At 40.1% G+C, this 12674-nt stretch overlaps 1 long non-coding RNA gene across 2 annotated transcripts; it reads right to left on the reverse strand.

The window, feature by feature from the left end:
* Window positions 1-195: 195 nt before the first annotated feature.
* On the reverse strand, window positions 196-11133 carry LOC102468950 (uncharacterized). Of its 2 annotated transcripts, XR_333732.3 has the most exons (4): window positions 10865-11133; window positions 5791-5926; window positions 1427-1568; window positions 196-513 (listed from the first exon to the last, which is right to left on the reverse strand). It is a non-coding gene; the product is annotated as an uncharacterized LOC102468950 (long non-coding RNA). The 2 variants fall into 2 exon arrangements; XR_003548466.1 differs by lacking the exon at window positions 5791-5926.
* Between the last annotated feature and the right edge of the window lie 1541 nt (window positions 11134-12674).

Genomic DNA, 12674 nt, shown 5'->3' on the forward strand with positions numbered 1-12674 from the left:
AAAAAGAGAAAAAAAAAAAAAAAAAAAAAAAAAAAAAAAAAGGGGGGGGGGAGACAGAAGAGGGAGAGACAGGAACTGAGACAGAGAAACAGAGATAGAAGGCTGGGGGTGTGGGTGGGGGGTTCCCTACCGCTAGCTTGTTTGTTGGAGGCTGAATTATCAGTAGAAAATCTTCATTCGCTGAAAAATCTAGTTTGCTGGAGCCATGTGAAACCTTCTTCTGAAGGCCCGGCTTCTTCTGCCTCTGTATTGTTATTTTTAATACCTGAGAATTGCAGTCTCAGAGACTCACGTTCTCTTTAAATTCACATCCTGTATAAGAAGCTGCACAACAATATGGCTTGTTGTAACCTTAAGGCTTAGAAATACAAAATTTGTAGAGGATAAATTGGCTCAATGCCAACAACACAGAAAGCAGCTTTTGAAAGGTTATATGTGAAAGAGGTTAGAAACAAAATGATTATGCCGTGTGTAAAACGAAAAAGCTGGGATTGGCCCAGATTTCAAGTGCAGCTGTAAAAGAAACAAGAGGCAATAGTCAAATGCAGAGAGAAAATCACTAGTAGTGGGGAGTTTGAATAGGGGAATGCCACTCAAAGATTAAGCAAAGGACCTAATTACCTTTAATTGAATTCAAGACATCCAACACTGAGACACTCCTGAGTGTGACAAACCAACTGTTTTAGTTTCTGTTTAATGGTGGTAGTGGTGCCTTTTCATTGCAAGTTCACAAGCCTGACTCAAATTAGTGAAGGCAAAAAAAAAAAAAAAACCACCTTATGGAGAAGGAAATTGAGGAATTAACAATTCCTAGGTATCAAAGAGGTCAGAGCTGACTTTTCAAGACTGTCTTATCCTCCAGCTCCCCCTGCTTTTCTCTGCACATGGGCTCCTTCTCAGGTGGGCTCTCCCTGGTTGCTGGGAGAGATGGCCACCACAGCACTAAGGCTTTACTCTGGTAAAGGTTTTTAACAGGTACAAAATGACGTCCCAAGTGTTGGCACATGAATAGGATAGGACATCAACTCTTGTTTTGTTTTGTTGTTGCTTTTATTGAATAGAAATTTATTATTATCCATTTCCAGATAATTCTATCTGTATTCCTTTTACTTAAACAACTATTTCTGTTTTATCTTTTCTTGGCCTATTTGCATTCTTTTTGTATGTGGCCATTATCGTAAATTCCAGAGTATATATGAGGAGACTTCAAAAAGTTAATGAAAAGTGGAATTAAAGTACAGGTTTATTTTGGCACAAAAATTTTTGAGATCCATGTTTTTTAAAAAATAATACTAATTTTCCATTAACCTGTTTTTTTCTTACTCCCTTGTACAGTTTTTTTTAATCTTTTAACTTTTACTATTTCTTTTTAAAAAATAATAATTTTTTTCTTTCACAAGAGAGAGACACACAGAGAGACAGGTACCTCCAGCAGGATCTTCATGCCACGATGTAAACCCGGCCTCATGGGCATGCATGTATATGCCTGGTGCTCATATTGAGACTTCAGGATGTGAGATCAGGACCTTCCCATATGGCTTCAGTACTGGTGAGGGCGTTATTCATATCTATGAGAAACTCAGTGGTAGGTATCCATTATAGTTGACAACAGGAGGGGTAATTGTGAAACTGGACTTCCTAATACCAACTGGATTAATAAGATCCCAGAATAGCAGAGGCCAGATGGCAGCACTTCATTGTCAGAGGAAAGTAGACATAATTACAATAACAAGCTGCAAAGCCAGAGTGGCATCCAGAATGCCTTCACCCACAGGGCTCTGTGATAATGGCTAATAGACTATAGAGTTCCTTGGGGCAAGTTAAATGAGCATCCACTATGGTGTTGTTTGACCTATATGTATAATCAGAAAACATCGACAGCTGGTGAGCAGAAGGCTATGATACCAGCTGTCTCAATGGAAAGTGGCAACCTCTCACTCAGTTTACAGATTGAGTTCTCAGACCCAGAACTCATCGTTTGAAGAGGAAGCTAAGTAAATACCCTGTATATCAAAATATCCTATTCTCTGACATAAGTATATATACTACATAGTCCCTAGTCATTCCCCGAAAGGACATGCAACCACTTGTGGAAAAACTGTACATTGACAAAAGGCATTTCCAGGTTTATGGGATACAGGGTCTGAGCTGATCCCAGTACTAAGAAACCAAAAGGACTGTCAGAACCTCTAGGAAAAGTGAGAGTTCATGGAGACCATATGGTCCAAATTCATCTCACAGTGATCCAATGGAGCCACACCCACCTCTGCCTACCTCCCTAGTTTCCAAGTGAACAATCAGAGTAGGTACACTTAGCAACTGGTGAACCCTTGCCTTGGCTTCCTAAGAGTTATGATAGTTGAGACCAGCAGATGGCAGAAATAGTTACATTGCTGGACTCAACGTGGTCGACTACAGTTCAAATTTTGGATCTAGCAGTTTAAATCTCACGCTGGGTGTGTGTGCATGCGTGCCCAAAATCCTGAGAGGAGAATGGAGGAGAAGGGATTGTGGCATGGCCATCCCCCCAGGGGTTATTTCTCATTTTCTGTCTCTCTGGTGAGTGCATTTGCCCTATAGCAAAAATAGAAAGAAAGAAAGAAAGAAAGAAAGAAAGAAAGAAAGAAAGAAAGAGTTGTTATGGTAGGAAGATCCAGTGAAAGCCCCTGAAACTACACATCCTCACTAGCTAAGATAGTGATTCAGACCGAATACAATCCTGAGAGGAAATATAGCTGTTAGCATCATCTTCAAAGACTTAACAAAAAGATGTGTGAGTACCCATCATATTTCTGTTGCATTCACCTATTTAACTTGCTTAGCCACTGAAGAAACCAGATTCTTCATAGCAAATGATGATGGACCATTGCAAACTTAATCTAAGGATATCCCAGTCAGAGCTGCTCTGTGTCTTTAGGTCTGTATCTATTAGCATAAAGCAGCATAGCTTTTAGCTCTTGGTATATGGTTATTACTCTAGTGAATAGGACTTTTTCAATGCTTATTAGAAAAAAAAGCAAACAATTTACCTTATATTGAGAAAGAAAACAGTACACACTTACTGCTTGCCTAAGGACTATGTTAATTTTCCTGCTCTCTGTCACAGTATACAGGGACTATTGGTTGTTGATCAACTTGGCATTTCACAGAATACCATGCTATCCAATGACATCATGCCAGTGGGATCTGGTTAAACAATAACTAGCATGGTGCTTCCGTTTCTAGTTCTTAGTGCAGCCATATCCAATGATAACCATAAATGTGCAAATACAACAGTCTTTATCCAATATAGCTCAAGCAGCTAAGGGCTCCTGCCCCTTCAGGGTGAAGAACTGGACTACTCACCAGGAAAGCAACCTAACTCAAGTAGTAGTGGGAGTAAGAGGATGAGTATCAAACATGGCCTTGAGACTAATTACACCATCAGGGACTGTTGCTTATTCCTCTAACACTCCTGTTTAATCTTTTGCAGAACTCCATACAAAGCAAACTAATAGCAGACATGGGCAATAAAGACTGTGGAGTATATCAGGTATCTCATGCCCTAAATTTAAGATTCATAGCTACCAACTGAGCCAAGATGACATCTGATAATTGCACCAACTATCTCTTGCTTTCTATCCTGAGGCTTCTTTGCAATGCAAACATGGAAGTATAATAGAGTGAAACCTCCCTGGGGCAACCATAGAGCAATGGGGGATGAGATCATGCCTTTTTCCCCCTGGGGAAATAATTCTGAAATTTGACCCCTCAGAAGCTATTCAGTAGGAGGAGACCCCATTGCCTATAAAGAAAACCATTTTGGGCCAGCCCGTGGTATGTTGGTTAGGGTGGCTGGATTTCACCTGGTTGACTGTGTGTTCGAGTCCTGGACCTGGTGGCTTGAAAAACACACTGTGTGTGTGTGTGTGTGTGTGTGTGTGTGTGTGTATGTCTGTGTCTGTGTGTGTATGCTAAAAATCTCAAAAGGAGGGAGAAATAGAGAAGAGTTGTAGCATAATCATTCTCCATGTGGGTGGAATAGTGATTTCTCACTTTTTTCTCTTTCTCTCTCCAAGTGCATGTGTGCTCTGGTAAAAGAAAAAAAAAAAAAGAAAAAGAAAGAAGAGAAACATAACTAAATCAAAGAAGTAACTATGCATTGATTTTTCTCCTTATCTTGGTTTACTCCTGTCTCCTACTCCCAACTCTTTTTCTATGGTATTACATCTCAAAATAAGTGAATGTAAGGAAGTCCTTTTTTATGTTTTTCTTTTTAGGGAACTCAAGCAAAGACAACAAAGTAAGGGTAGAGACCCAAACATGATCCTATAAGGTTTTTCAGAGAAAATAACACGAGTTACATCTTAAAGTTTCACCTAAAAAATTGTCCAGATGGACCTGAAATAAGAGTGTTTTAGCTAGAGGTTACTGCTTGGATTAAACTGAAGAGACAGGAAAAGTCTTGAATTTTAATTGTTTCACAATGGAAGGAGGAACAGTTATATACTTGAGGTGGCTGGAGATGCTTGAGAGGGGAGGAATCAGACATAGATTATTTTTTAATTTGCTTCAGATGTGTGCACTTGCCTAAGAGAGACAGAGAGAGAGAGAGAGAGAGAGAGAGAGAGAGAAAGTGAGAATGTACCTCCCAGGGGAATGGCTACACTGCAATCCTTTCTCCTCCTTCCTCCCCTCAGGATTTTGGGCACACATGCCCGGCATTTTTCTCAAACTGCTGGGTTCAAGACTTGAACTGCGTAGTCAGTTAAGTAAGACCTGGCTCACGTAACCGCCACACCACAGGCTGACCTGAAAGCATTTAAAAATTATACCTAAACCTTTGTTATGGTCACTGAACTTTGAATTCTATATAATTTCCCTATGTCAAAAAATTATTATGCTTTTGGGAACCAGCAGTTAGCGTAATGGCTATGTCGCTGGACTCCCACGTAGTCGACCGCGGTTCGTGTCCCGGACCCGGTGGCTTAAAACTCACGCCGGGCGCGTGTGCGTGCGTGCCCAAGATCCCGAGAGGAGAATGGAGGAGAAGGGATTGCGGCGTGACCATCCCCCCTGGGGGGGGTGATTTCTCGCTTTCTGTCTCTATGTCTCTCTCTGTCTGTCTGGCGAGCGCACGCACCCTACAGTGAAAATTTCTCCAAAAAAAAAAAAATTATTATGCTTTTGATTCTTTTCAACCACTTAAAAAGATAAAACCCATAGCTCACAGGCACACAAAAACACATAAACGAAAAAAAAGGGGGGGGGAACCAGCAGTTAGTGTAATAGCTATGTCGCTGGACTCCCACGTAGTCGACTGCGGTTCGCGTCCCAGACCCAGTGGCTTAAAACTCACGCTGGGCACGTGTGCGTGCGTGCCCAAGATCCCAAGAGGAGAATGGAGGAGAAGGGATTGTGGCGTGACCATCCCCCCTGGGGGGTGATTTCTCGCTTTCTGTCTCTCTGTCTCTTTCTGTCTGTCTGGTGAGCGCACGCGCCCTATAGCGAAAACCTCTCCAAAAAAAAAAAAAAAAACCAAAAAACAAGCAATGGGCCAAATTTGGCCCAGAAGACATTGTTTGCTAATCCCTTGTATAAGCTACTCATGGTGGTCTCATTTCCTTTGCCAAAGATTAATTTTAGCATTGGATATGTAGTTGAATGGTGAACAATGTGACCTGCAAATGTTCCTCTATTCAAAGAAGAGGCACATGAGGAGGAACAGTCCTTTTTTTTGCTTGTGGTTGCTGCTACGTGATGAATAGTATCTAGAGCTGTTGCAGCCATGTTGAGAACAGGATTTCTCACCTTCATCTAGGAGTAGCAGAACAGAGGCAGGACTCTGATTGCTGACATTACTGAGCTGTTGAGCTGATCTTGAAAATACTTGAATCTTCATGACATTGCTAAAATGGTGAATTGAACTGACTCAGCACTTCTTGTTCTAAAAAGTAATAAAGGTCCTTTAATGTAAGGTGCTTTTAGTCAAGTCTTCCGTCACTTAAGACCAAAAATGTACTGATATACAAGGATCCAGGAGGATACTAAGTAAGTCATTAAATAGAGTAAAATAAAACTATAAATGCTGCCACAGTGAGATAAATTCTTTTTTTTTTTCTTTTTTTGGAGAGGTTTTTGCTATAGGGCGTGTGCACTAGCCAGAAAGACAGAGACAGAGAGACAGAAAGCAAGAAATCACACTCCAGGGGAGATGGCTACGCTGCAATCTCTTCTCCTCCATTCTCCTCTCTGGATCTTGGGCACACACGCACATGCGCCCCACATGAGTTTAAGCCACCAGGTCTGGGACTCAAACCACGGTCGACTACATGGGAGTCCAGCAACATAGTCATTACACTAACTGCTGGTCTCGCCTATGATAAATTCTTAAGTGAAAGAAAGCCAAATGTGAACTAGCACAGTTAAGATATCACATTTTAAAGATATTTGAAGATTTGGGGGGAAGAGTATGAGTAACCCTGATCAACTCTAGGAACTGTTGGGATGAGTGAGAAGAAAAAGAGAGTTAGTTTCAACTGTATGTCTTAACTTATTACTTAAAAAGTTAAAAGTAGGTGTAATTATTACTTCTAGAATTAAAGAACTAATTTTTAAAATAATTATTTAATTTATTATTATTATTATTATTGTTTTAATTTGCTACAGGCACATGCACTTACCAGAGAGAGAGAGAGAGAGAAAGTGAGAAAGCAAGACACCAGGTTCAGGACACGAATTGCAATCAGTCATATAGTAATCCAATGCCTCAAGCACTACACCACCTGCCGGGCCCCCTAAAGAACTGATTCTTCAAAAAATCAAAAAGATATAGAAAAAAAATGGTTGATTTTTTTTAGGTGGGCAGGTGTTCTGAATAGGATCCTGTGGAAATTTGAGGGTGTGGCAACTCAGTGCTGATGCCCAAAATGGACTATGCCCCTAAATTCAGATCACGTATTTGCATATTTATTTTATTCTTTTAATGTGGTATCTTTAGCCATGCCACCTTTTCTCTGAGTGAAGCTTAGAAAGGTATAATCTAGAATAAAGGAGTGAACAGTACCAGATACTGCAGCTACAGCAGTTTAGCTCCCCTTATCTGAGAAACAGAATATCTCATGACCTGCCTTTGGGTGCTAGTACTAGGTCTCGTCTCATTTACCAAGCACATTAATGATTTAAAAGTGGGAAAAAAGGTTTTAATTGACGGAAGTTCCTCCTTTGGTTTCACTAGTAAGACTTAACCTGCCTGGAAATGATTTAGGTAAGAACGAGAAAGAGAATATTAAGAGGACTGAGGAAAAATAAGACTACAATGTGAAGGATTGAGGATAGAAATCAGGAAAATTTTCTGATAATAAAAACTGTCACAGACAAAACAGAGTAAAGATTAATTGCAGAGATTGTGGACTTTTCATTATAATTTAAAAGGAAATTATTAGGGATAGCTCTGTAGCCTAGTGGTTAAGAGAGCCAAATTCCATATGGCTGACTGCTCTTTGAATTCTGGCCATGGTTGCTTGAAAAACATGCCAAGCGTGTATGTGAGCACACCATGCCCCAAATTCCTACTGGATAGAGAAATGGTGAAAAATAGATTACAAAATGACCACACTTCATGGAGGGTGCTTTCTCTACTCTCCCTCAACCTCTGGCAGTTAAAAATAAATTTTAAAAAATTATTTTTATCTAGATGGTATTATTACTATTAGACTCACAGAGATGAGAGGAAGTTTTGGGGACCAGATGGTGGTGCAGGAGTGAACCATGATTCTCTGTGAGGCAGTTGCAGAAAGTTTGCCCGGGATCTGGGGCTGGTGGAAGGCTGGGTGTAGATCACAGGCTCAGGAGCCTCTTAGCCTATTGAGGGGACTTTCTCTATATATTTATCTTGCTCATAAAAGAAAGAGAGAATCTTAAGAGAAAGAGAGAGAGAAACGTTGAAGTTTCCAAGCCCTTTATTTTACAGATGACAAAACTGAGGCTGAGAAATTAAATAAATGATAAAGATAATACAGTTAATTAGCTATAAAACCAGAACCCGGTATTGTTTCTTTAAAAAAATAAATAAATTATTTATTTGCTATAGGGCACACCACTCACCAGAGAGAGAAAGTGAGAAAGCACTTCTAAACCACATTTACTAAAGATTATTTTGTCTGAAAACAGTAGGATAACCTAGATGATTTCCTGAAGTCCTTTTCTTTAAAAAGTTTTTAAAAAGTTTATTTATATCTTCAATGAGTGTGCATGCATAAGATAGAGAAAGAGATAGACAGAGAGACAATATCCCCAACAGGATCTTTTTTTTTTTTTTTTTTGGAGAGATTTTTCACTGTAGGGCGCGTGCGCTCGCCAGACAGACAGAGAGAGACATAGAGACAGAAAGCGAGAAATCACCCCCCAGGGGGGATGGTCACGCCGCAATCCCTTCTCCTCCATTCTCCTCTCGGGATCTTGGGCACGCACGCACACGCGCCCGGCATGAGTTTTAAGCCACCGGGTCCGGGACACGAACCGCGGTCGACTACGTGGGAGTCCAGCGACATAGCCATTACGCTAACTGCTGGTTCCCAACAGGATCTTGATTGTATAATTCTTCCCCAGCTCTAGCCAGCCCTAGCTGATCTGTATATTCCCACCTGGCATACATGAAATAGTCTTTTCTTTTTCTTTTTTAATTTCCAGAGGGCATGTACTCTCACCAGAGAGAGACAGAGAAACAGAAAGAGAGGAAGAAAGCACCCCTCCCCCCCAGTGAAGTTTAGTCACACCATAATCCCTTCTCTTCCATTTCTTTCAGATTTAGGGGCCCACCCACACATGCACCCTGTATGTTTTCCAGTCCACCCTGTTCAGGATGCAAACCATACAATTAGTCATGGGATCCATCTACCTTAAACACTAGGCTACAGGGCTGGCCCTAGGGAAGTCTTTTTATTGGTTAAGTACAGTAGTCAAGAACTGAAACTATAACTTATCACAATCAGGAATTTTTTTTACCTGGGGCCCATGGATCATGCTTGGGATGTCCCTGAATTTTCTGATATTTATGTAAATTTGTCTGTATATATGTTTGGAAATCTCTAATTCCCCAGTACCTCCCCATGATGAACCAATCTAACAATAAATATCCCAAAAGCTGAATTTGAGATCAATCTTAGAAAAATAAAATAAGGGGGACCAGTAGGAGGAGGCTGTCCAAGATCCAGAGAGGAGAATGGAGGAGAGGGGACTGTGGCATGGCCATGCCCCCCCTGGGGGGGTGATTTCTCGCTTTCTGTCTCTCTGTCTCTCTCTTGTCTTTCTGGTGAGCACACGTGCCCTATAGCAAAAACCTCTCCAAAAAAAAGAAAAGAAAAAGAAAAAGAAAATGCTAGCAAGCACACAAAGACATAGCATTCTAAAACAAGTGGAGAAGTATAAATGAACTTAGCTCCTAACTTTGCCCCATTATCCAGCTACTCATCCCAAGTTGTACTGAGAAACTATCTGATATCTGAGGATATCCCACCATGAGAATGAGAGAAAATTCTCACCTAGATGGAGTGAACTGAAACTTAACAAAGAGAGCAGAATCCAGGTTTTCTAATGCAGCCTGTATCTTGCTTGCTTAGATAATACCTCCCAAGCCTTTCTCTTCCCTCCTGTTTTCATGAGGTACAGAAAAGAAAACAGAAGATGATAACAGAAACTAAGAGTGGAAACCAGACTGGACTCCAATTGGAGGAAAGAAAGTTAAAAAAAGTCACCCATGCTGTATAGCAAATGAAATGTTTGTCAGAGTCATCTAAACCTGAGAAAAAGAGAAGAGAAATGATATGACAACTATGCAAGCTTATTATAGCCAGAGAACTTATATAACTTTTCTCAGGTCACAGGAATTAAGATGATAGAACTGGGATTCAATCCCAGCTAGTCTGACTAGTAGTCTGGAAAATCTTGATAGAAAATGTTTTGACTTATCAAACTGCCTCCTAAATGAGATAAAGCAATTGAGCCAACTACAGTTACGTTGTCGTCTCTCAGTTTGACACGTAAGTGTAAATAAGCCAATGAGAGAAGTGTCCTTGGTTCCTTTTGTAATAATCATAGGGAAAATAAACTAACCAGGATATATCTCTCCAGAGATGAACTGGACCTAGGGGAAAAGGTCAAGGACGGCAATGCTGGGGAACAGTCTGGAAGTGGCCCAGTCACTGTCTGTACTATATATCCATGCTATCCTAATGAAGCCCTGATAGGAAAGTTTGCTCTTTTTTATTAAAAAATTCATTAATTTTTTAAAGAATTATTTTAACTCTATTTATTATTATTATTATTCTCCAATTTGACCAGAGAGAAATGGAGAGAGAGAGGGAAAGTGAGAAAGCAAGCCATCAGGTCCATGACTTGAACTTTGGTTCACCATGCGAGAGTCTAGCATCCTTAACCACCATGCCACCTGCTAGCCCCAATTTTTGCTATAGGGTTTGTGCATTTGCCAGAGAGATATATAGAAGAGAGAGGGAAAGTGAGAAATCACCCCCTAGAGGGGATGGTCATGCTGTAATCCCTTCTACTTCATTCTCCTCTCAGAACTTTGGACATGAAGACACACACACCTGATGTGGTTTTCCACCATTGGCTCCAGGACTCAAACCATGGCTAGCCATGTGGGAATTCAGTGCCTTAACCATCACATCACCGCCAGCCCAGCTGGTCCTAGCACCTTAACCATCATGCCACCATTGGCCTTTTCTTTCTTTAAAGCAAGAAAAGTGTATTTTTTTCATCCAAGCATATAATCAACTAGCATATATCAGTCTTATGGCCTATTAGCTGTTATCTCCATGTTTGATTTTAGGAATTGTTGACACATCATTGTTTATAAACCACTTACTGTGTAGATGTCTGCAGACTCTCTGGTGCAATCGTATGTAGCCATTATGTTAACTCTGTAAAGAGTTAACTCACCTGTAAAAGGAAGATAACAATAGCACCTGTAACTTGGACATCATATTTAGACTAAAAATGCATATGAAGCATCTGACTAGCACACAAAATGTGTATCAGTAATGGTGCCTAGAAGTAACAGAATTCTTCTCCTTGGTTGCTATGGTTTACATATTCCCACAAAATCCATGCGTTAGGACTTGGTTGAATTGTAAAGGTATTAAGTGAAAATACAATTTCTCCATGGTGTCCTAGGGTGAGGTCTTTGGATGTGATAAGTTCATTAAACCAGAGTTCCTATTATTGAGTTCTAGTGGGTTTATAAGCAGAGATAATGAGACCAGCACAAGAGAGAAACTTATACAGACCACTGTCTGCTCTGCTTAAAGTTCTGTCTTCCATGATGTCTTTGGACTTTTCTAGCCACCAAAATCACGAGTTTTACAAATAAACCTCTGTATTCTATATAAATTATCTAGCTTCAGGTACTTCTGTCAGCAACCCAATAATGAACCAAGACAATGGTCCAAACAAAGATGTATTAGTGAAAGTACTGTTACTGTGCGTGATGGTAGGCATGCAGAGATTATCAGTAATCCTTGGGATGAAGGGACTCAGCGCAAGGAGAAGAGTATTACAAAACTGGAAGATAGCTGAAACTATAGAAAAGAGCCACCAAATAAGCATTATAGTCTTCTCATTTTTTTCACATTATCTGTTTAGTTACATAGGTCAGTTCTATTCAGTGTCAGAGGGTGTGAAGGAATGAATAAGGAACCTTCCTTGAACTTGATAATTATGCATACCAAATTCCACATATTTTCTTTAATTCTCCAGTTTGATTTTTCTACATCAATGATTCATATAGAGTATAAGTGCAAAAAATTTTTCCACACTTCATTTAAAGTAGGATTCTAGAGTATCATTATGTGTGCTTGCTTTCTTTTATTAAAATAGCAACCCCTATGCCTCATCCCAGTTCTAAATAGTCAGTATTTTATGTAGTTCTAGAGTCCATGATTCCAATGAGACATAAACTGTGGAACGGCTTAAAGGAAAACTTTACCATTAATAAGTTGAGTAGAACTCAAAGTGCTATGATTCCAGAACTGTACCTTACTGGCCCAAATAATCTGAATGGAATCTTAAAAGGTGCCTCTGACTACGTTGTGGTTACTGATTCTGATATTGACAGAGAATAAATATTTAATACATAATACTGTTTGTATTGTTAAATGTTAGAATAAGGCATATAGTAAAGTTGTAGGATGCAAAATCAGCCTACAAAAGTCAGTTGTGTTTATATACACTAACTATTGACTAAAAAGAAATTAAGAAATCAATTCTATATACAGTAGCATCAAAAAGAATAGAATGGCCAAGCCTCGTAGTGCAGACAGCAGCAAAGTGAGCTTCAGTGCTGAAAGTCCTATGGCTGAACGGGTTAGCCTGAAAACACAGGTGCCTGTGTGCATGCCCAAGATCCTGACAAGTTGGAGGGCAAGAGAAGAGAGATCATGGTTGAGACTGGTAGGGGGAGTGGTGGTTGGACATGCTGGACTCCCACATGGCTGACTGTGGGTGGTTCGAGTCCTGTACCTGGTGGCTTGCTTTCTCACTTTCTCTCTCTCTCTCTGTCCCCCCTCTATGGTCAAATTAAAATAAATCAATAAAGTTCAATAAAGTAATTCTTTAAAATAAAAGAAGAGGGATCATGGTATGATGAGACCCCATTAGGGAACTTTTTTTTCTCTCTC

This window comes from Tupaia chinensis, unplaced genomic scaffold, assembly GCF_000334495.1.
Source record: "Tupaia chinensis unplaced genomic scaffold, TupChi_1.0 Scaffold000085_1, whole genome shotgun sequence".
Classification (NCBI taxonomy): Eukaryota; Metazoa; Chordata; class Mammalia; order Scandentia; family Tupaiidae; genus Tupaia; species Tupaia belangeri.